The 22113-nt window shown below is 34.4% G+C and overlaps 1 long non-coding RNA gene across 2 annotated transcripts in view; it reads right to left on the bottom strand.

The window, feature by feature from the left end:
• LOC103786860 (uncharacterized) overlaps window positions 1-22113 on the bottom strand; it is a 213526-nt gene that overhangs the window by 80918 nt on the left and 110495 nt on the right. Inside the window, exon 5 of one of the 2 annotated variants that reach the window (XR_001338080.2) lies at window positions 17254-17496. The exons of the other annotated variant lie outside the window; for it this stretch is intronic. This is a non-coding gene — a long non-coding RNA (uncharacterized LOC103786860). Of the gene's footprint in view, window positions 1-17253; window positions 17497-22113 lie in introns of those variants that run through there. 2 annotated transcript variants of the gene reach the window in all.

Here is a 22113-nt window from a genome sequence, read left to right as displayed (position 1 = left end):
TTTTTGAGACAGAGTCTTGCTCTGTCTCCAGGCTGGAGTATAGTGGTGCAATCTCAGCTCACTGCAACCTCCGCCTCCCAGGTTCAAGCAATTCTCCTGCCTCAGTCTTCCAAGTAGCTGGGACTACAGGTGTGCACCACCATGCCCAGCTAATTTTGTATTTTTAGTAGAGATGGGATTTCACCATGTTGGCCCGGATGGTCTCAATCTCTTGACCTCATAATCCTGCCTTCCTTGGCCTCCCAAAGTGCTGGAATTACAGGCGTGAGCCACTGTGCCTGGCCTCGTGTATAACTTTTATTACAATTATTACAGGTATAGATTATATCCCTTTTGAGACTTGGAAATACTTAATGGCACTGATAAAATATTCTTAGGTTTTCTTTATCCCCACTAACAAGGGTAGTATATTCTCACTAGAGTGAGTTTCCCAAGAATGTTAGTTTCAATGACCATAGTAATTGAAGAACCATATTCATGGTTCCCTGAAACTGATGGAAATTTGGGTGAGAGCATTGGGATGACAGCCTGGTCTCTGATCTGGACAAATTTAAGTTTGAAATATGTTTTTATAACCACTAAGTGAAAATATGGAAGAGAGATCACTAGAGTAACAGATTTTGAAATCCTTCTCATAGTTGAGTGGTTGAATAATGTAATGAAATGAAATTCCTAGAGAGCATTTATAACTGCTACCAAAAAGGAGTCCTCATCCGGACCCCAAGAGAGGGTTCTTGGATTTCACCCAAGAAAGAATTCAGGGCGAGTTGGAGAGGAAAAGGAAAGCAAGTTTATTAAGAAAGAAAACAAATAAAAGAAAGACTACTTCATAGACAGAGCAGCCCAGAGGGCAGTTGGTTGCCCCCCCTTTTTTAGTTATATTATAAGTTCTGGGATACATGTGCAGAATGTGTAGGTTTGTTCTATAGGTATACATGTGCCATGGTGGTTTGCTGCATCCATCAACCTGTCATCTACATTAGGTATTCCTCCTAATGCTATCCCTCTCCTAGCCCTGCACCCACCGACAGGCCCCGGTGTGTGATGTTCCCCTCCCTGTGTCCATGTGTTCTCATTGTTCAACTCCCACTTATGAGTGAGAACATGCGGTGTTTGGTTTTCTGTTCCTGTGTTAATTTGCTGAGAATGATGGTTTCCTGCTTCATCCATGTCCCTGCAAAGGACATGAACTCATCCTTTTTCATGGCTACATAGTACTCCATGGTGTATATGTGACACCTTTTCTTTATCCAATCTATCACTGATGGGCATTTAGGTTGGTTCCACGTCTTTGCTATTGTGAATAGTCCTGCAATAAACATACGTGTGCATGTGCCTTTATAGTAGAATGATTTATAATCATTTGGGTATATACCCAGTAATGGGGTTGCTGGATTAAATGGTATTTCTGGTTCTAGATCCTTGAGGAATCGTCACTGTCTTCCACAATGGTTGAACTAATTTACATTCCCACCAACAGTGTGAAAGCATTCCTATTTCTCCACATCCTCTCCAGCATCTGTTGTTTCCCGACTTTTTAGTCATCTCCATTCTAACTGGCATGAGATGGTATCTCATTGTGGTTTTGATTTGCATTTCTCTAATGACCAGTGACGATGAGCTTTTTTTCATGTTTGTTGTCCACATAAATGTCTTCTTTTGAGAAGTGTCTGTTCATATCCTTCACCCACTTTTTGATGGGGTTGTTTTTTTCTTGTAAATTTATTCAAGTTTTTTGTAGATTCTGGATATTAGCCCTTTGTCAGATGAATAGATTGCAAAGATTGTCTACCTTTCTGTAGGTTGCCTGCCCATTTTCTTGATTATATCCTAAACCAATGGGTGGATTATTCATGACTCCCCTTTTTAGATATATAGGGTAACTTCCTGACGTTGCCATGGCATTTGTAAACTGTCACAGTGCTAGCAGGAGTGTGGCAGTGAGGACGACCAGAGGTCACTCTCATTGCCATCTTGGTTTTGGTGGGTCTTTATGACCTGTGTCTTGCACCAACCTCCTATCTCATCCTGTGACTTAGAATACCTTAATCATCTATGGATGCAGGCCCGTAGTTCACAGCCTCATTTTACCCAGTCCCTATTTAAGATGGAGTTGTTCCATTTCAACTGCCTCTGAAATAACTAGAAAACAAATAGGACTGAGAAAAAACTTTGAAATCTGCAACATGTTTGAGATTATTCATAGATTTAGTGAGATAAATGGAAGGAGAACTAGGGAATAAGGTTGATTATATAAACAAATGAAGACTTTTATCAAAAAGCATCTAAATGTTGCCAATATGTCAACTCAGAAAGACTTTCAATATAAGTGACATATAACACAAGGGACATATAACAATTTTGACTGTTTTAGTCAGGGTTTTTTCAGAGAAATAAAACTATTAATAATAGTAGATAGATAGAGAGATAGAGCTATAATACACAGAGATTTATTATTGGCTCATGTGTTTATGTAGGCTGAGAAGTACCACAATCTGTCATCTATAATCTGGAGACCTAGGAAAACCAATGGTGTAGTTCTGAGAACTGATGTAAGTTCTAATTCGAGGGCAGGAGAATAATAATATTTCAGCTCAGCAGTCAGGCAGAGAGAGCAAATTGTCCCTTCTTCCATCTTTTTGTTCTATTCAGGACCTCAATGAATTGCATGATACTCATCCTCACTGAGGAGGGCCATTTGTTTTATTCAGTATACCAATGCAAATGCTAATCACATCCAGCATCACCTTGCACACACACCCAGGAATAACTTTTAGCCAAATATCTGAGCACCCCTTATCCAGTCAAATGGATACATAAAATTAATCATCACATTGACCATATGTCATTGTCCAATATAGTAAGGTAAATACCATTTTCCCATTGAGAAGACTCATTTAAAATTTTGATGGCAATTTTAATGTATAAAGTCCAGACTCCTAGATAATATTAATAATTAAATAATTTGTTAATTTAACTATCTACATAGTTATAATTACCTATAACAACAAATCAATTTTAAATATTATTTATCAAGTGTCACAAAATCATGAGTAGAACATTGATTTTTAATTATTTTATGTTTGTGTACAATTTTACTCAGGGGACGTGGGATCCTCCTCTAGCCTCTGATATAAAAATAATCTTGATATTCCCACACTGATTAAGTTGTGGTGACCATGTAGAATGATTTTGGAAATTCAGGCATATGAGGAAGTCCACTGAGGTGCTTTTGAAAAAAAAAAGAAAAAAACAATGTTCTCCTGATAAAAAGAGAAATGAACATAACGCAAAGGTTCCTCTTCCTTTTCCTGCCTTTTGACACAGTTGTTTAAGAACACGATGCCCTAAGCACTGTTCACGACTTTCTAACTTCCTATCTTGTAACTTTAAGGGCTTAAACCTGAAGACAAAAATCAGCATATTTATGAAATAGCAAAAAGACCTAAGAACTTAGGTTTTTCATAACATTATTGAGCCACTGAACTAGCCCTGATACTGCAACCTCATGATGTTTCGCCGTCAGGGTTAACAAATATCCTTGCTGTTTACGCCACTTACAGTCAGACATTCTCTTACCTCCAGCTCAAAGTATTTTAAATGATGCAATAAACAAGATGAGAAGTTAGCAAAATGGCAGCAGACTTGACTTAGTCATGGTTCAACACTAGATGCACGTGTTTTCAAATGGGAGTTAGCAGTAAGAAATAAAAAAGACAAGTGATATTTGACAACAAGCAACTGCAAATGTCATAGTTTTGTGAAGCTTCTTAGTTACTATCTTATCACTAATTTGTTTGTTTTCTGAGTAGCTTCCAAGTAGGCAAATCATAATCATTTGAAGATGCTTGTTAAAATGTAGATTTATTGGCATCGTCACTTTCAGACTTTGAATCCACAAGAGTTTATGAATCTACATTTTAAACAATCCCAAAGGGATTCTTGTGTAGATTAAAGTTAGGGCTGCCAAGAGATAAATTTAGGGTGTTAATCCCGACAGCTCTAAATAGGGAGAACTAATCACAGAGACCTGAGCTCTGTTTAGCCCCTCACCTTTCCTGAGCCAGCAGAGTGCCTCCTGTGCTGCGTAAAATTAAGATTTTGGTTTCAGCGACTTAAAGGATAGGGAGTTATCATCATTGGCAGTTAATGATAATAATTACCCAGCACTGGAGGTACTTCGCTGGCTCAGGAAAGGTGAGGGGCTAAACCTTCCAATGGGGCTACACTTCTTCCCACTTGAAAAGACATGAGAACGAGGAACAAATAGAAATGCAGCAGAGATTTCAAACAAGATGATATTTGAAAAGAAACGTGTTTTTCATAATTAAATAAATTAGGAGCCAAGTAAAACAAATTTAAAATAGTAACTGGGGCAAAATCAAGATAGTTCAAAATAAAAAATGATATGTGAAAAAGTACAGATAATCAGCATAGGTGACCCCATTAAAAAAATCCTAAACAGGAAGAGAGATACAGAACAGTGAACAGGGAGGCAATTCCATTATTGAAACAATGCCAATACTCTACTTCCTGGAAACACTTTTCCTTGTATCTAAAGGTGACAAATAATTCACTAATGTATTTTGTGTTACTGTATTAATAGAGAAAAATGTGTGGTGGATATTCAAGGCAAAGGAAATAACTAGTCCTTGATTCTACCACTTATTTCAGGAAGAAAAAATGCTTGAGTGAATAAACAAATGAGTTCATAAATAGCATGTTTAAGATTAGTAACTCAACAATAGTTATTTAAATATGATAATATAAAACTTGCTTTTTCTTGTTTTTTTCTTTTTTGTTTTTTCAAGACAGAGTCTTGCTCTGTTGGGCTGGAGTACAGTGGCGCAATCTTGGCTCACTGCAACCTCTGCCTACTGGGTTCAAGCAATTCTCCTGCCTCAGCCTCCCGAGTAGCTGGGATTACAGGCACCCACCACCATGCCTGGCTAACTTTTGTATTTTTAGTAGAGACGGGGTTTCACCATGTTGGCCAGGCTGGTCTCAAACTCCTGACCTTGTGATCCACCCGCTTCAGCCTCCCAAAGTGCTGGGATGACAGGCGTGAGCCACCACGCCTGGCCCAAAACTTGTTTTAAAAATAATTACAATTTTGGTTTCAGTGACTTAGAGGCTAGGGAAATCCTGATCCAAGGAAGACCTTTGATCTCATTGTTCTCCTCAGCCGTTCTTCAAACTACTCCTCCAGAAGTCCCTCAATAAAATGGCTTAAACCCTACCAAAAAAAAAAAATTAACATTTTAAGCCAGGTGAAAAGAAAATTTAGAAACATAGCAAAACTATTCTGAACCAAAAATGAGCTGTTAATATATTTCCTAACTGTAGCAGGCAAATATCAGCTTGATTTTCTTATCCAAACTGAGAACTATATGCCCTTCTTGTGAAGGGAATATTAGTCAGAATTTGATCTGTCCAAACTACTCTTGTAGTTTTTGTATAATAAATGAGTTATAAAATGATGCATCATTAATATCCTTGTTTATTCTCAGTGATTAAAGATATCATAATTTGTGTTTATTTCAGTTTTATCAATATGGAAATTGGTGACCACTAATTGATATTATATTTTCCCACTCTGCCATTGCACATTCTTTTATCAGGAAATTATTCAAGATAGAAATTAAAGTATCTCAGTTTTTTTTAAAAAATTCAGAACCCCTTGCAATTTTATTCTTCTAGGCAGTGTTTAGTTCATGACTATCACTCAGCTGTTCAGGACAAAAATACTATTGCTCGATAGATTCTCTGGGATTAGAGTATACTTTTGAAACATCAATATACAGGAGTCTTTAAAATGGGTTAAAAACAGACTTGATTGTAGTGGCTCCATTGCAAAACAATGGGCCATCTGTTTCATTAAGTCTTTAACAGTACTCAGTCCTTTACTTCCTCTTGGCTAAATCTGTTTTTATCCCCCCAGAATTGTTGAGTTTCAGCCAGCCTAATTCACAACCCTCTTCAAGAGTTGTTCTCTTGCTAAATAGCTGAGCATCAGCTGGCTCAGCCACTGAATCGCTACCAGAATATTATTGCCTCCCTCCTTTCCACATTCTCCTTATAAGTCTATTTTCTCTAGTAGTTGGAAGCAGCTGACATACATAAATTTGAACAAAAAAGTTTTATATAATACAATGCATTATAAAGTACTGACTCAATAGATACCTATTAAAAATGCACTTGCATATGTGTGTGTGTATAAAGTGATGTCTCACTTTTCTTATAATTTCAATGTCATAAACATTCCATGCTTGTTACCACTTAGAAATTGTCACCAAAATAATGCCATTGTGCAAAATACTGTTGATTGTCTTTTCACGATTCTATCTTAATTTTATTTAGTTAACCATTTCAATTAACTTAGCTATTTGCCTCTGCTATCTCTCCAGAGAAGGTGGTTCTGATTAGATCTCAAAGACTGGCTGTTTTACTAGCTTATTTCACTAATAAAAAAAAAATCCAGTAGAATTTATCATTTGCACTTTCAAAAAAATCATAAATGAGAAATTATTGTACACCAGATACAGTGCTGCTGAGCTCTCTAAGCTCTGGGGAGCAAATGCTGGGGAAATCTCTCTTCACAACACCACACTAAATATTCTGTATGATAACATGTAGTACATAATGGAAGCAATAAACAAAGTGAAATCTGACTGGAAAGGTAAGGCATACAGCTTCAGGGAACAAGCTCTCCTATGATAAGTAGGGGTTTTCAAGAAAGCTAAAGAAGAAAATTCCCTGTGGGTGGCAAAAGGAAATGTTCTCCATTATAACAAAGTGCATCATAACAGTGCATAAAAGTGACTGCCTGTAATTCTGTACGAACATGTGATAAAGTACAAAAACAGAGGGGCCAAAAATTATGCCCGGATCTAGATCCTGGAGAACTCTGTGAGCCAAGGAAAAGAAATTATCTTTATCCTAAAGGTTTTAGGCTAAGAATGGGTATGAAGGAAAGACAGAGTGGTCATAGGCTATGATAGAGCCACAGAACTTGTTATTATCCGGAGAAGAAAGAATCACAATGCAAAGGTAATTTCACTGGAGATAGAAGAAAGACCAATTTAAAGAATGTGTGAGAGGTAATTTCAACAATGTTGGTAAGCAAGTGGATGTAGGAAATTAAGAAAATGAAGATTTGTGATTAAATGTTGTTTTTATTTTTTTAGGTTGAGCTTTTTATGATATTGTACGGCCATTAACAGCGAGTTGAAATTGTATAGGAGAGTAGATTTGTAGAGTGTAAAAAAATGTTTCTTGTTGGACACACCGAGTTTGAGATGCCTGTGGTAGATTTCAACAGACAACTGGGTACATAGACTTGAAGTTAAGGGAAAAGCTCCATGTCGGAGATAAGATTTAGGAGTCGTCACCATAACTCGTAGTTATAAAAGTCAATCCAGGGAAAGTTGAGAGCAAGAAGGTGCTGAGGCTGGGAAGCTCAGGACTATCCATACATGTAGGATATGAACAGACAGAAATTCCAGGACAACATTGCAATGAAAAATATAAGAGAAATGGGAGAGAAAATAAAAATTTGTGATGAAATAAAAAATTTTTAAAATGAAGAATAAAGTAATCATCATGTAAAAATTACAAATACACATGGAATCAATGCAAATGCCCATCAATGATAGACTAGATAAAGACAATGTGGTACATATACACCATGGAATACTATGCAGCCATAAAAGGAATGAGATCATGTCCTTTGTAGGGACATGGATGAATCTGGAAGTCATTATCCTCAGCAAGCTAACACAGGAAGAGAAAACCAAACACTACATATTCTCACTTGTAAATGGGAGCTGAAAAATGAGAACACATAGACACAGGGAGGGGAACATCACACACTGGGACCTGTGCGGGGAAGTTGGGAGCAGGAAGCATCAGGATAAATAGCTAATGCATGCCGGGCTTAATACCTAGGTGCTGGGTTGATTGGTGCAGCAAACCACCATGGCATATGTCTACCTATGTAACAAACCTGCATGTCCTGCACAGGTACCCTGGAACTTAAAATAAAATAAAAATAATTAAGTCAATAAAAATGAAAATAAAAGAAATATTCAACTCAAAAAGATAGGAATACAGCAAGAAGTTTAAAAAAAATACCTAAATCACTGGGAATGGTGGCTCATGCCTGTAATCCCAGCACTTTGGGAGCCACAGGTGAGCAAATCGCTTGAGCCAGGATTTCAAGACCAGCCTGGGCAACATGGCAAGATCCTGTCAAAAAAATACTAAAATTAACTCAATGTGGTGGTGTGTGGTTGTGGGTGCCTGCAGTCCCAGCTGCTAAGGAAGCCGAGGTGAAAGGATCGCTTGAGCGCCTGGAGGTAATGGCTGCAGTAAGCCAAGACTGCACCACTGCCCTCCAGCCTGGGTGACAGACCTTGTCTCAAAAAACAAAACAAAACAAAACAAAACAAATATACTTAAATCTTCTTAAGGGTGAGGAATATTACTTTACTTATAAAAATATTTTATTGATACATAATAATTGTATATATTTATGGAGTACATGTGATACATCCATACAATGTGTAATGATCAAATCATGTTAATTAGGATATCCATTGCCTCAAACATTGATTACCTTTTAGAACATTCTAAAACTTCTCTTCTAGCTATGTTTATATACACAATAAATTGTTAACTATAGTCATCTTATGGTGCTCTCAAATGCTAGAACTTATTCCTTCTGTGTTTTTATAACTATTAACCAACCTCCCTTCCCTCCCTTCTCCCCACTACCCTTCCCAGCCTCTAGTAACCATTATTGTGTTCTTTACCTTCAAGAGATCAACATTTTTCTAGCTTCCACAACTGAGTGAGAAAACACAATATTAGGTTTTCTGTACCTGGCTTATTTCACTTAACATAATGTCCTACAGTTCTTTCCATGTTGTGCAAGTGACAAAATTCCATTCTTTTTTATAGCTGAATAATATTCCATTCTGTATATATACCACATTTTCTCTATTCATTTATCCATTAATGAATTATTAGGTTGATTTCATATTTTGGCTATGGGAAATAGTGCTGCAATATACATGGTACTATATACATCTCTTCCATATACTGACTTCTTTTCTTTTGGATAAATACTCAGCAGTAGGATTGCTGCATCATATAGTATATCTATTTTTAGCTAGTTAAGAAACCACCTACTGTTTTCTATAGTGGCTATACTAGCTTACATTTCCACCAACAGTATACTGAGATTTCCCTTTCTCTGCATTCTGGAAAGCATTTGTTATTTTTTCTGTTTTTGAGGATAGCCATTCTAATTGAGTGAGATGATACCTTATTGTGGTTTTGATTTACATTTTCCTGTTGATTAGTGATGTTGAGTATGTTTTCATATACCTGTTGGCTGTTTGTATGCTGTCTTTTGTGAAATGTCTATTCAGATCATTTTCCATTTTTATTTGCATTATCTGTTTTTTCGTTATTGAGGAGTTGAGTTCCTTATATATTCTGATTATTAATCCTTTGTCTGATGGATAGATTGTAAATATTTTCTCTAATTCTGTAGGCTTTCTCTACCTTGTCGATTATTTCCTTTGTTGTGTGGGAGCTTGTTAGCATGATAGAATCCCATTTGTCTATTTTGCTTTGGCTGACAGTGCTTTTGAGGTCTTCTAGTAGTTTTATAGTTTCAGCTCTGACATTTAAGCTTTTAATGCATTTTGATTTGATTTTGGTATGTAGTGAGAGGGATGTAGTTTTATTCTTGTCCATGTGAATATCCAGTTTTCCCAGGACCATTTATAGTAGAGACTGTCTTTCTTCAAAAGGTATATTCTTGGTGCCTTTCTCAAAAATGAGTTCACTGTTGGTGTATAGAAATGCTATTGATTTTGCACCCTGTTTTTGTATTCTGCAACTTTACTGAACTTGTTTTATCAGTTCCAACAGTTTTTTTGGTGGAGTCCTCAGTTTGTTTTTTTTTTTTTTTCTAAATATAGGATCATATTGTCTGTGAACAATGATAATTTGACTTTTTTTTTCTAATTTTGATACCCTCTCTTCGCTTCCCTTGCCTATTAGCTCTGGTTAGTACTTTCAGTACTATATTGAATAAATGTGTAAAGTGGACATTTTTGTTCCAGATGCTACAGGAAAAGCTTTCAGTTTTTTATCAGTATGATGTTAGCTATGGGTTTGTCATATACAGGCTTGATTGTGTTGAAGTATGCTAGTTCTATATGCAGTTTGTTGGGATTTTTTGTCATGAAAGAGTATTAAGTTTTATTGAATGCTTTTTCAATATCTATTGAAATAAACATATAGTTTTGTTTCCTATTTATTTATTTGCATATGTTGAAGCATCCTTGCATCCCTGAGATGAATCCCACTTGATCATGATGAATGATCTTTTTAATGTGTTGTTGAATTTGGTTTGCTAGTATTTTGTTGAGAAATTTTACATCTATGTTCATCAAGATATTGGCCTGTAATTTCCTTTTTAGATTGTGTCCTTGATTTCGTTTTGGTGTCACACTAATGCTGGCCTTATAGAGTGAATTTGCAAGTGTTTTCTCCTCTTCACTTTTTTTTAAAAGAGTTTGAGTAGAATTGGTCTGGGTTCTTCTTTAAGAGTTTGATAGATGTTCCCCTTCTTATGTCAATGTGTTCTCATTTTTCAACTCCCACTTATGAGTGAGAACATGCGGTGTTTGGTTTTCTGTTCTTGTGATAGTTTGCTGAGAATGATGGTTTCCAGCTTCATCCATGTTGGTGGGTTGGGGGCTGGGGGAGGGATAACATTAGGAGAAATACCTAATGTAGGTGACAGGTTGATGGGTGCAGGAAATCACCATGGCATGTGTATACCTGTGTAACAAAACTCCACATTCTGTACATGTACCCCAGAAATTAAAGTGTAATTTTAAAAAAGGAGGAAAAAAAAGATGGAAAAAAAAAGGGAGTTTAGTAGATTTCAGCAATGAAGCCATAAGGTCCTGGGATTTTCTTTGATGGGAGACTTTTTATTACTGCTTCAATCTTGTCACTCATTATTGTTCTGTTCATGTTTTCTATTTTTTCGTAGTTCTACTTGGGTAGGTTGTATATGTCTAGGAATTTATCTATTTTCTCTAGGTTTTCCAATTTGTTAGCTTATAGTTATTCGTAATAGTTTCTAATGACCTAATAGTTTCTAATATTTTTGTGGTATCAGTAGTAATGCCTCTTTTCTAATGTATGATTTTATTTATTTGGGTCTTCTCTCTTTTTCTCTTAGTCTAGCTAAAGATTTGTCAATTTTGTTTATCTTTCGAAGCACTAGCTTTTTAGTTTGCAGCTCTTTTATATTTTTTTGTCACAATTTCTTTTACTTCTGATCTGATCTTTGTTATTTCTTCTTTCTACTAATTTGGGGTTTGGTTTGTTCTTGCTTATCTAGTTCCTTGAGGTGCATGATGAGTTTCTTTATTTACATCTTTTCATATTGCCTATTTCTTAACCAATTATAGTTATTATTGTTTTTAATCCATTTATGTCTAGTGTTTCCTTATTGGAACACTAAGCATGTGGGAGTTATTTATATCCTACTGCTCAAGGTCATTGCCAAGGTCTGATTGCAAAAATTCAAAAAATTACACCGTCAGTAATAAATGGGTTAATAGTTTGTCTTTCGGTCTTCATACTTTCAATATAAGTGGTTTACTTAGCCGAATAATAGGTTAGAGTGTTCTGTATTTGTTTTTCTTGTACCAGTGAGTTTAACCTTCAGATGTTTTCTTGTTACATGTTAGCATCCATTTCTTACATTGAAGAACTCTCTTTAGCATTTCTTGTGTTGGTGAATTCCCTCAGCTTTTGTTTGTCTGGGAAAGTCTTTATCTTTCCTTTGTGTTTGAAGCGTAGCTATGCTGAGTACAATATTTGTTGACATTTTCTTTTCCTTCAGCAGTGTAAATATAGCATCCCATTCTCTCCTGGCCTGCAGGATTTCTGCTAAGAAATCTGCTCAAAACTATATTGGGGCTCTGTTTAATGTAATATGTTTCTTTTCTCTTGATGCCTTGAATATTTTTTCTTTTCCTTTGATTTTTGCAAATTTATTTATGATTTGCCTTAGGAATTTCCTCTTTGATTTGAATTTAATTTGTGACCTCTGACCTTCCTTTACCTATATGGTGTTGTCTTTCTCCGGATTCAGGAAATTTTCAGCCATTATTTCTAATACAAATTTTTTAGACATTTTTCTCTCTTGTTGCCTATGAAAATTCCTATTATGCACAGATTAGTTCATTTGATAGTGTCACGTAATTCTCATAGGCCTTCTTTACTCTTTTTATTTTATCTTTTTGCTTCTCTGATTGAATAATTTTATATGCTTTATCTTCAAGCTGCTAATTCTTTCCTCAGTTTGATCGAGTCTGCTGTTGAAACATTTTAATGAGTTTTCAGTTCAGTTATTGTATTCCATATGTCTACATTTTCTATTTGGATTAAATTGTTTCTATTTGTTTATAAAATTTCTCATTTTTTTCCTGGATTGTTTTCCAAATTTTATTTAGGTTTCTACCCACATTGTTGTGATTTCCTGAACTTCTTTAAGAGGATTATTCTAAATTCTCTGTTCAGTATTTCATAGACTTTCAATTCTTCTGGGTCTCTTCTTGGTGCTTTGTTGCTTTCTTTTGGTGATGTTATGTTTCCCTGAGCTTTCACCAATCTTGTATCTTTAAACTGGGGCCTACACATTTGAAGAGACACTCACCTCTTCCAGTTTTTGCAGCTGTTATTTAGTGGTGTTAGACTTTTGCTACATAACATCGAAACTTAAATGCTGGCTTGTTGTTTTCACCATTCTGGAGAGGACTGTAAGTAAGCACTATAAGTAAAATACTCCTCTGGAATTAACTTGTTTCCCTACCATTATTTCCAGTTCTGGGGGAGACTTATAGTGGACACTGGAACTTAAACATCACTGCAGAACTAAATTGCTGCACTGATGTTGTTTCTCAATGTGAGGAAGACTTATAGTGAGCACTGAAAGCTGAATGTTGTCCCAGAACTCTATTGCTGTTTTGCCTTTGTTTTCCAGACCAGGGAATACTTAAACAGGGACTTGAACTTAATCCCAACCTTTTAATTATTTCCAGACTAGAGGAAGGTACCATGGGAACACATGGGCTTTGTGAAAAAAGCTGGTTAAGAATTCAGGCCTTCCTGCAAATTGTGACCCCTGCTGTGCTAGTCTCTTCACTATGACAATGCTATTGATGGGAACACAAAATAGCCTCCAAAATATGAGTGCCAGCCATTGTGATCAGTACCCTGCTCTTCATTCCCAATTCACCACGGGTGGTTGAGCCCACCTGACACTCTCAGTGGTTCCTGTGGGACAGGACCAGAGTGAGCTTCCTGCAAAGATTCCCAGACTGGTGAGGAGATCAAACGCCCACCTTCAATTTGCTCCTCTCACCTTGGCAATTGTGGTCTAGGGAAATTCTCTGTGAATGGCATTATGCTGGCTTATGAGAGAGGGCTGCACAGTCTGAAATGACCATTTCTTTTGCCAATTGTAGCTTCTTTTGATTCCGTAAGCCCAGTGGGTTTCTTTGCTTCTCTCTAAATTCTGGTGAACTCAGGGTGTTATTTTTGTCTTTGAATAGTTTCTAGTTGTATTTTTGTGGGAGGAATGATGCCAGGGAATATTCCATTCCACTGTCTTGCTGACATTCTCCCTATACTACATTTTTAACTGCTTGTGGGCATGACCACATTGGTATATTATGTTTTATCTATATACTTCAAAGCACTGAACCAATGTTTTGCACAAAATATGTGTGCTGAAAATCTGATGATAACACACACAAACATGTTTTTAAACGTCTTAAAACCATATATGTGAGTACTGAATAAAAAGTAGCATGGACAAGTCAAATAGCTGAAATATGTCAGCTAGGATAGCCAGGTTAAGGACAGAAATAGAAGAGAATGGTAGTATGAAGAGTGACGTATATGCAGTTTGATTTGGAAAAGACCACAGGTCACTGGTCTATTTGTGCAGTCTTAGATAATGACAACTTTGCCTGAGCTATTTCTGAATGACTAATGATAATGTCAATAACATGCAGCTCTACTCTTCACTGGAGTTATTGAAATCTGTCATCAAAATGAATTGATGTGCTTGTGCATTGGTAGGGAACAATATCCTTTAGCCATAGAGATTAAATCATTATTGACCAAACATATAGCCCAAAAGATTATAGGTTAGGCAGAGTATTGTTAGGGGAAAAAAAGTCAAAACACCCTTTTTCTTCTTACCATTTTGTCAAGCCTCAGTTCATCTTGGGCTTTAGAATTAATATTGCTCTCCTTACAGGTTTTCTAAGCTTAGTTTTTGTTATACTGTGTATTTTGATAATGTGAACTCATTAGAGAATTTATTGACAAAACCCTCAGATTCTCTAGGTATCTTTAGATTTTCTTGAAGAGCTATATCTGTGTTTACATTAAAAGCATTGGGTATATTGCAAATTTTAAATTAGGAAGCCTATTTATATTTTCTTGGAATATTATTATTAAAATCTTGGATAAAAGTCTGATTATAGTAATATTTTTCTGATATCACTGTTTTGGAAAACATATCATTTTATTTTAGCAAGTAATTCCTCTTCATATTCAAAATTGATGCAAAGAAGTGGCCCTGCTTCAGTTTTCTATCTTATCCAGAAAGCTACCACAAGAAATAACAAATGGCTTGTTGAAGCCCAGATGCACAGAGTTCAACATATATGCCTCATCAATCAATCAAGTGACTTTATTAAAAAGGTAATGTTATATAAATGTCACTGTTTTTATAGATAATCTATATCACTCTTCTTCTGCCATATATTAATGACCTTCTGTTTATTCCTAGTATCAATATTTTAGTTTTTGTGCATGCAGATTACTTAATAACTTTGTTTACTCTCATTTCTACTTGTCTATCATGTTAATTTCCTTCTGATAAACTCCATGTCTAAAGTCTTTTCTCTTTAGTATCTTTCTCCAGTACAGCCTGCACATTTCTATCAGATATGTCTTTTAAAGCTACTTCTCTATGTATTTCCCTGTTTAAAAGCTTCCATTGTTTCCCCATGTCCATTGAACACACTTCCATGCTTTATCCCTTAATATTACCATTCTATTTACCATATTTTGATTTTTTCAAAATACCTCAATGATTTGGCCTTTCTTCTCTTCACCTACAGGAAGTTCAATGGCATACTGAGAGCCAGGTGCAGGCAGTGTTCCCTGGATGAGGCAATGAGGTATGAGGAAGAGTGTTGAGTTTATTATCTGTAGGCAATTATTAAAAAATAAAATCTAACAGAAGTCCATTTGATATTTGTTATCACCTATTTAAGCAATTCTAAATGATGTCTGAAATAAAATACTCCTTTATTAAAAAACTCCACTTGGTCTAAATTCTAAATAGCTGCTGCAGTTATGATTGGGTTTTCATACTGTATATATAAGCTGTAAATTAACACTGTTTTATTATCCTATAATGAACATTGTTTTCTATATAGAATTAATTCATATAACTCCCAATTATTTAATCAGCCAAAATAGGTATGGACTCAAAGAAACGGATTCACTTTCAAGAATATGTATGTAAGTAATTATTCAGTAGGCTTGAGCTTGCTTTGGGCAAAATGGTAGTAATTTTCCTGGATATAAACACTAGATTCAAATTAAGTGATAATATTATAGTTATGAATACAAAGAAAAAGAAGTCAGTTTAATTCTGACAGTCTATGTAACTAGGAGTTCTCATTTGTATACAAAATTATAACTGTGAAACAGGGAGAACTGAAGTGAAATATATTTCTTTAGCAAGCACAATTTTTGGCAGAATTTAGCAAGCATGAATTATATGTGGAAGTAAAGACTTTTACTTCTGAATGCTACTACATTGTAGGTATCATCCCATTATCATAGATATTTTCTGCCTTATATTCTAGGTATTCATGTGCATGCATTATTATTCTTAAACTTATGAGTTTCTTGATGACAGGTAATATGATTGATTATATTATGAATCTCCCCAAACCATTATCCTACTCCTTTGCACAATATATATTTATTGACTAAATGCAAATTTGTTCAGCAAAACTTTAATATTTGTAATTTTAGTGTATAATCAGTGATGAAGTTGGTACCCAATAATTAGTAATGTTTGTCTTATATTTAAATTGGTTTAAATGAAATATCACTATTTCAGATGACTATAAAAGAAAAAAAGAAAAACTCTCATAAAATTATATACAGTAAGCAAATTTGGAAACTATCTCTACATTTACTAATTCAACAAAAAGCATTGAGTAAGCAAGTGTGGCAAGAACTCTTGCATATGCAAGAGAGACAAAGTTCCTGCTCTCATGGGGGTTAATAAAGCAGTAAGAAAAAGTTAGCTAGATAGTGATAAATGTTATAAAGAAAATAGGACAAAGAATGTGATACTCTGATAAATGCTCAGGGGAAGTTTAAGAATTTTAGAATGGGTTATCAAGGGTAAGAATTAACTAAGATCAATAAATTTGTATATATGTTACTATACATATATTACATTATTCTATATAATATATATACCGGACATATAACTATACATGTATGCCTATATATCTATTTCTGTATCATGGTACCAAAGAAAATGAAGAAAGTCAATATATTTTTGGATGATGAAAAGTGGATAGAGCTGCTCTGCAAAATAAATTGTGAAGGGAACGAGAAGACTGGCCACAGATTGTGTGAAAACATTTATAAAAGATATATCTTAGAAAGTACTATTCAAAATATGTAAAGAACTCTCAAAACTCAACAATAAGGAAACAAATAGCTTAAATTTGAAAAACGGGCAGAAGAGTAAATAAACACCTTACAAAAGAAGACATAAAAATGGCAACTGATCACATGAAAAGATGCTCAATATCAGATGTCACTGGGGAATTGCAAATTAAAACAACAATGAGATACAACTATCTACTTGTTAGAAAGGATAAAATCTAAAACACTGACTACACCAAATGCTGAGGAGAATGTGGAGCAACAGGAACTCTCATTCATTTTTCTGGGAATGCAAAATGCTACAGTGACTTTGGCAGACAGCTTGGTAGGTTCTTACAACACTAAACATACTCTTACCATATGATCCAGCAGTCACATTCCTTGGCATTTACCCAAATAAAGTGAAAACTTATGTCCACATAAAAACCCTCACATGAATGTATAAAGCAGCTTTATTTATAGTTGCCAAAACTTAGAAACAACCAAGATGTCTTTCAATATGTGAATGGATAAACTTTGAAACATCCAGAGATTGGAATATTATTTGGTGTTAAACATAAATGAGTTATCAAGCCAAGAAAATATATGGAACAAACTTAAATACATATTACCATATAAAATAAGCCAATCTGAAAATGAACCTCTCTGTTCATTACCACTGCAGAGTAGATGATTCATTCCCTGGAACAGAAAAGGATGCAATTAAAAAATAGGAAGCAAGAGAAACATAATTTGCAGAAGTGAAATATTCATCATAGGAAACAATGTTAGAATTGTTAGAAGCTCAAGTTAAGAAAACCTCCAAAAATGAAACCAAAGTAAAAAAAAAGATGGATAATATAAAGCACATGGGAAAAAGATTGATTTAAGAAGAATGCAAAGAAAGGAATACATGAAGAAAAGTTTCCAAAAAAAAAAATTCAAAAAACATTTTGATAAGAAAGCAGATTTTACGTGTCCTCACTACGCTCCCCCGACCACCCCCCTCCACACACAAAATGGTAACTAAAGATGATGATGGATGTTTTCACTAATTTGATGTGGTCATCATTATACAATGTATACCTATATCAAATTATCCTATTGTACACCTTAAGTATATGCAATTTTTATTTGCCAATTTTACCACAACAAAGTTGTAATAAATATTTTCATAAATGTAATGAAATAATTCATTAATTACTTAGAAAAAAATAAAACAAAACAGGCTCACATAAGTGTATATTTTAGTAAAATTTTAGCATAGTGGGATAAGGAAAATTTTATTTTAAAAAAATGCATAAAATAACAATTTATATACAAAAGGATGTGGATGCAAATTCTCTAACATTAGAAGATAGACTATAACAAAGCCATGAAAATTCTGAAAAACCAAATCAACCGAAAAATTCTGTAATTCAGCAAAGTAAGAGGAGAGGGCACAGAGGAAGGAATTTTCAAAATGAGAAGAAGAGCTAAAAAAATTTACCTACCTTACACCTCATTTCAAGAAGCTACTAGAACATATGTTTCCCAAATATGACAAATTAAATTAAAAAAGAAAAGACACTGGATCTAGCAGTGTGTTTGCCATAAATGAGTGGTAAAGAGAAATCTAGTAGAGCGTGAAAAGCCCTCAGCACAATGATTCTGTAGCAGGCTTGGAACTCAGTCTATCCAGACTGAACTAAGAGAACCAAGAGGACTCAGAAGAGAGGTCTTGATGAAAATTTAATTAAGTGATCTCATAAAATGTTTGAGAAAGTGGTAAGTTATATAAAAGTGAGATCACATCTCTTTTGGTAAGTTTGGAAAATTATGTGATACATGTATCTGGAAATACACAATCTTTTAAGGCAATTATTATCCATAGGAAGAGCAGAAAGGAAATGTAATCATGGTAAAAGACTCATACAATATTTACATAGTTTTTCATAATGCAGCAAAAATATTGATTTAATAAAACTCATAGCATTAATTTAGAAGGATGGGGGAAAGAAACAAGAGTAGTAATTAAGATTAACAATTATTCGATTTTCATAAATGGAGTCAGTAGATAATTTCTGAAGTTCATACTTCAAAAATAGCAGTAAAAGATACAATTTTAAAATATTGAAATAAACAGAAAAAATATTTTAAAAATAGATGAAAACATTTGTCTGTAGGGAGTCAGAATGGGATAAGTGAGGCAAGAGAGTTCTAATAATCTATTATAGCCTTGTAGGACTAGTTGACTTTTTAAACTATATGCATTTATTACTCTCAGAAGAATAAAAATGCTTAAAAGATTAAACAGAATAATAAGATGAGTAGGAGTAAAAAATTTCAAGGTTTGATGGTTTTGACAGTTCCCCACGTATGGGTGCACATAAGGCAGTTACTAGTACTGTACAGCTATTGTTGGAACTGAGACAGGCACCCGACTTTTCTCTAGGCAGAATATTTAAAGAACAAAGACATTCAGGTTATCATAATTATATTTAATACATATTGTTTTTAGTATAAGAGAAGTCCTTCAATTACTCGTACTTTTCCAAGGTATTTGAAATATTCATCTGAACACACACATACACACACATTCTATTTCTATGGCTCATATTAGCTTTATTGACCTTTCCATTTCCTATGATATCAAATATCTAAACTCAAAAATAAAAGAATAATATTTTCATACTATATTAGTCATAATATTTTGGAACTGAAACTGTGTTCACTGGATTTTTTCAGTTTATTATTCTTGTGTGGCTCTTTTCTCTTTTACTTAGTATAGACATGGCTATCAATTAATGACATAATTTTTGGACATGCATGTATAAACACACAAACACACCTATATATATAGCTAGTGAATAATAAAGATATTCAGTTATCATTTATTTATATTAATGAAATCTCCCTTTTTAAATGATTAAAACAACTAATATTAATAGAAAAAAGAATGAAGTAAGGTGATTATATTTCAGATAAATGGGAACACACTTGCCTCATGAGCTATTTTATATCAATGACTTCAGGGACTGAGTTATCTTCTACTTAATGGCATACATGGATACAATATCAAAAATATATTTCCCCTTATATTTAAAAAAACAAAACCAAAAGTTGCATTTTAAAAAGTCAGGAAAAGGCATATTTTCAATGACAGTTGTTTCAATCCAGCTCTAAAACACTGAAAACAATTTCTGTTAATATTGTAAGTTCAAGAATAATATAGATTTAACTGCATGTAGGCACAAATGTAGAGAAAAATAATGTGATAAAAAATAGGGTCTAGATGCCAAATACAAAAAACTATTTTATATGTAATTAAAAGGCCATTAAAAATCTATAGTAGAATAAAGGATCATTCAATACAGGCTGCAAAACTATTAATAATCAGTTAATTTACTCCTAAATTCAACAAATGTTTATTGAGTTTCTATTACATACTAGGCACGGTTTAGTATTGGAAATGTAGCAGTGAAGAAACAAGATACCTAATACCATGGATATAACATTATGGTAAGGTGACAAGACAAAAACTGAATTAGTAAATAAACTATTAACAATTGATATAATAAGAAAAAGGCATTTACATTATAGATGAGGTAGAAAGAATGAGAGGAGTTACAATAGATAAGAGTCAGACAAGTCCTTCATGAGGAGTGATGTCTTAACTAAGTGTTGAAGGACTAAATCAAGCAATCACAGAATTGCTTTAGTATAGACTACAGAACGTCTATATTTCACTTGGTGAATTAGCATAAAGTGGACACATATAAAACGTCCAACGTGTTCAAGAAATGAAGCATTGCCAGGATCTCAAAAGCCCCCATAATGAACCTTCTCTATCACTAATTTTCCCTCAAAGACAAATTTATGGGAAACTGTAATGCAATAGTTTACTTTTGACTGGTATTTTAACTTTCATTTATTATGCATTTTTTCTATGGATCCTTTTGCTTTTCCCGAATTGTCATATTCATATCTCTTGTTACATGAAACTGAACTCCATTAATTATATTGCTATATGTATATATATTGCCATCCATCATAAGAACATAACCCAATTTATTTATGCATTCTAGTGTTGGACTGCTTCCAGTTTTTGTCTATAATAGATGCCACTATTATGGACATTCTTGTACTTATCTCTTGCTGCAAATGTATTTCTTTTTATTATAAATCAAGAGCGATATGTTGGGTCATTGTGTAGGCCTACTTTCTACTTGAGTAGGGTAGCAAGTTGGTTTTTTGAAGCAGATTTTGAGATAAAATACCTTTTAGAGGTAATTACTAGGCATCAACAACTGTGGAAGGTGGAGGAGGATGTAGCTTTTGGTCAGGGGAAAATCAAACTGTGATGAAGTCTAATAAAGCCTCAGTCAACTTCACAAGGAACTTGAGAGCATAAGTAGCCAATTTGAGTTTCCTGCATTGGGCTGAAGTTACTGCCTCTCTCTTGCCTTTCTTTTTATAAAATATTCTTTGAAGACCGTAAGTTAACCTCGAAGTATGCCTTTAGTAGTATTTTACAAGTTGATATAGGTAGTGTTTTTATTATTTTTCAGTTTAAAATATTTTCCTTCTTTTCCCCATTACATATGTAGAATTCTATTCTCTGTGTAATAAGCACATAGGGATCTTTTCAGACAATGTTTTGTTTTTGATTTCTAAATTTCACTTCTTTCAGAGGAAAAACTTTATATGGGGTCCTTCATCTGAAATTCACTGATACCTGCTTTATGGTCTGGTGTAATGGTTAATTCTGTTAACTTGGCTGTGCCATAGTGCCCAGATATTTCATCAAACATTATTCTGAATGTTTCTGTAAGGCATTTTTTAGATTCGATTAACATTTAAATCAATGGATTTTGAATAAGTGAATAGTCCTCATTTGATAAGTGGACAGCATAAATAGAACGAAAAGACTGACCTTTGTTGAGTAAGAGGGAATTCTACCAGCACTTGGCTTTCAAAATCAAACTTCAACATCAGCTCTTCCATGAATCTCCAACCTGTCAGCCTACCCTGTAGATTTTGAACTTGCAGGCCTTCTCCATAATGCCATGAGCCAGTTGTGTAAAGTAAATTAATCTCTCTCTTTGTCTCTTACCCTCTACATACATACATACATATGTACATACATACTCTATTGGTTCTGTTTTTCTGGCGAACCCTAATATATTTAATATATGGTCAATTTTAGTAAATGTACCAGGGCATAAGGAAAGTGTGCATATCCTGCAATTGCTAGGTGCAAGATTCTTTCATTCTTAGGCCATATTTATTCAGGTGGCTCTAAAGTTTTATTTTCTTACTGAACTTTTGACTCAATCC

This window comes from Pan paniscus, chromosome 3 (assembly GCF_029289425.2).
Source record: "Pan paniscus chromosome 3, NHGRI_mPanPan1-v2.0_pri, whole genome shotgun sequence".
NCBI classification, from domain to species: Eukaryota; Metazoa; Chordata; class Mammalia; order Primates; family Hominidae; genus Pan; species Pan paniscus.
Note: the sequence above shows the minus strand (reverse complement) of the source record. Positions and strands in the feature narration are given on the sequence as shown.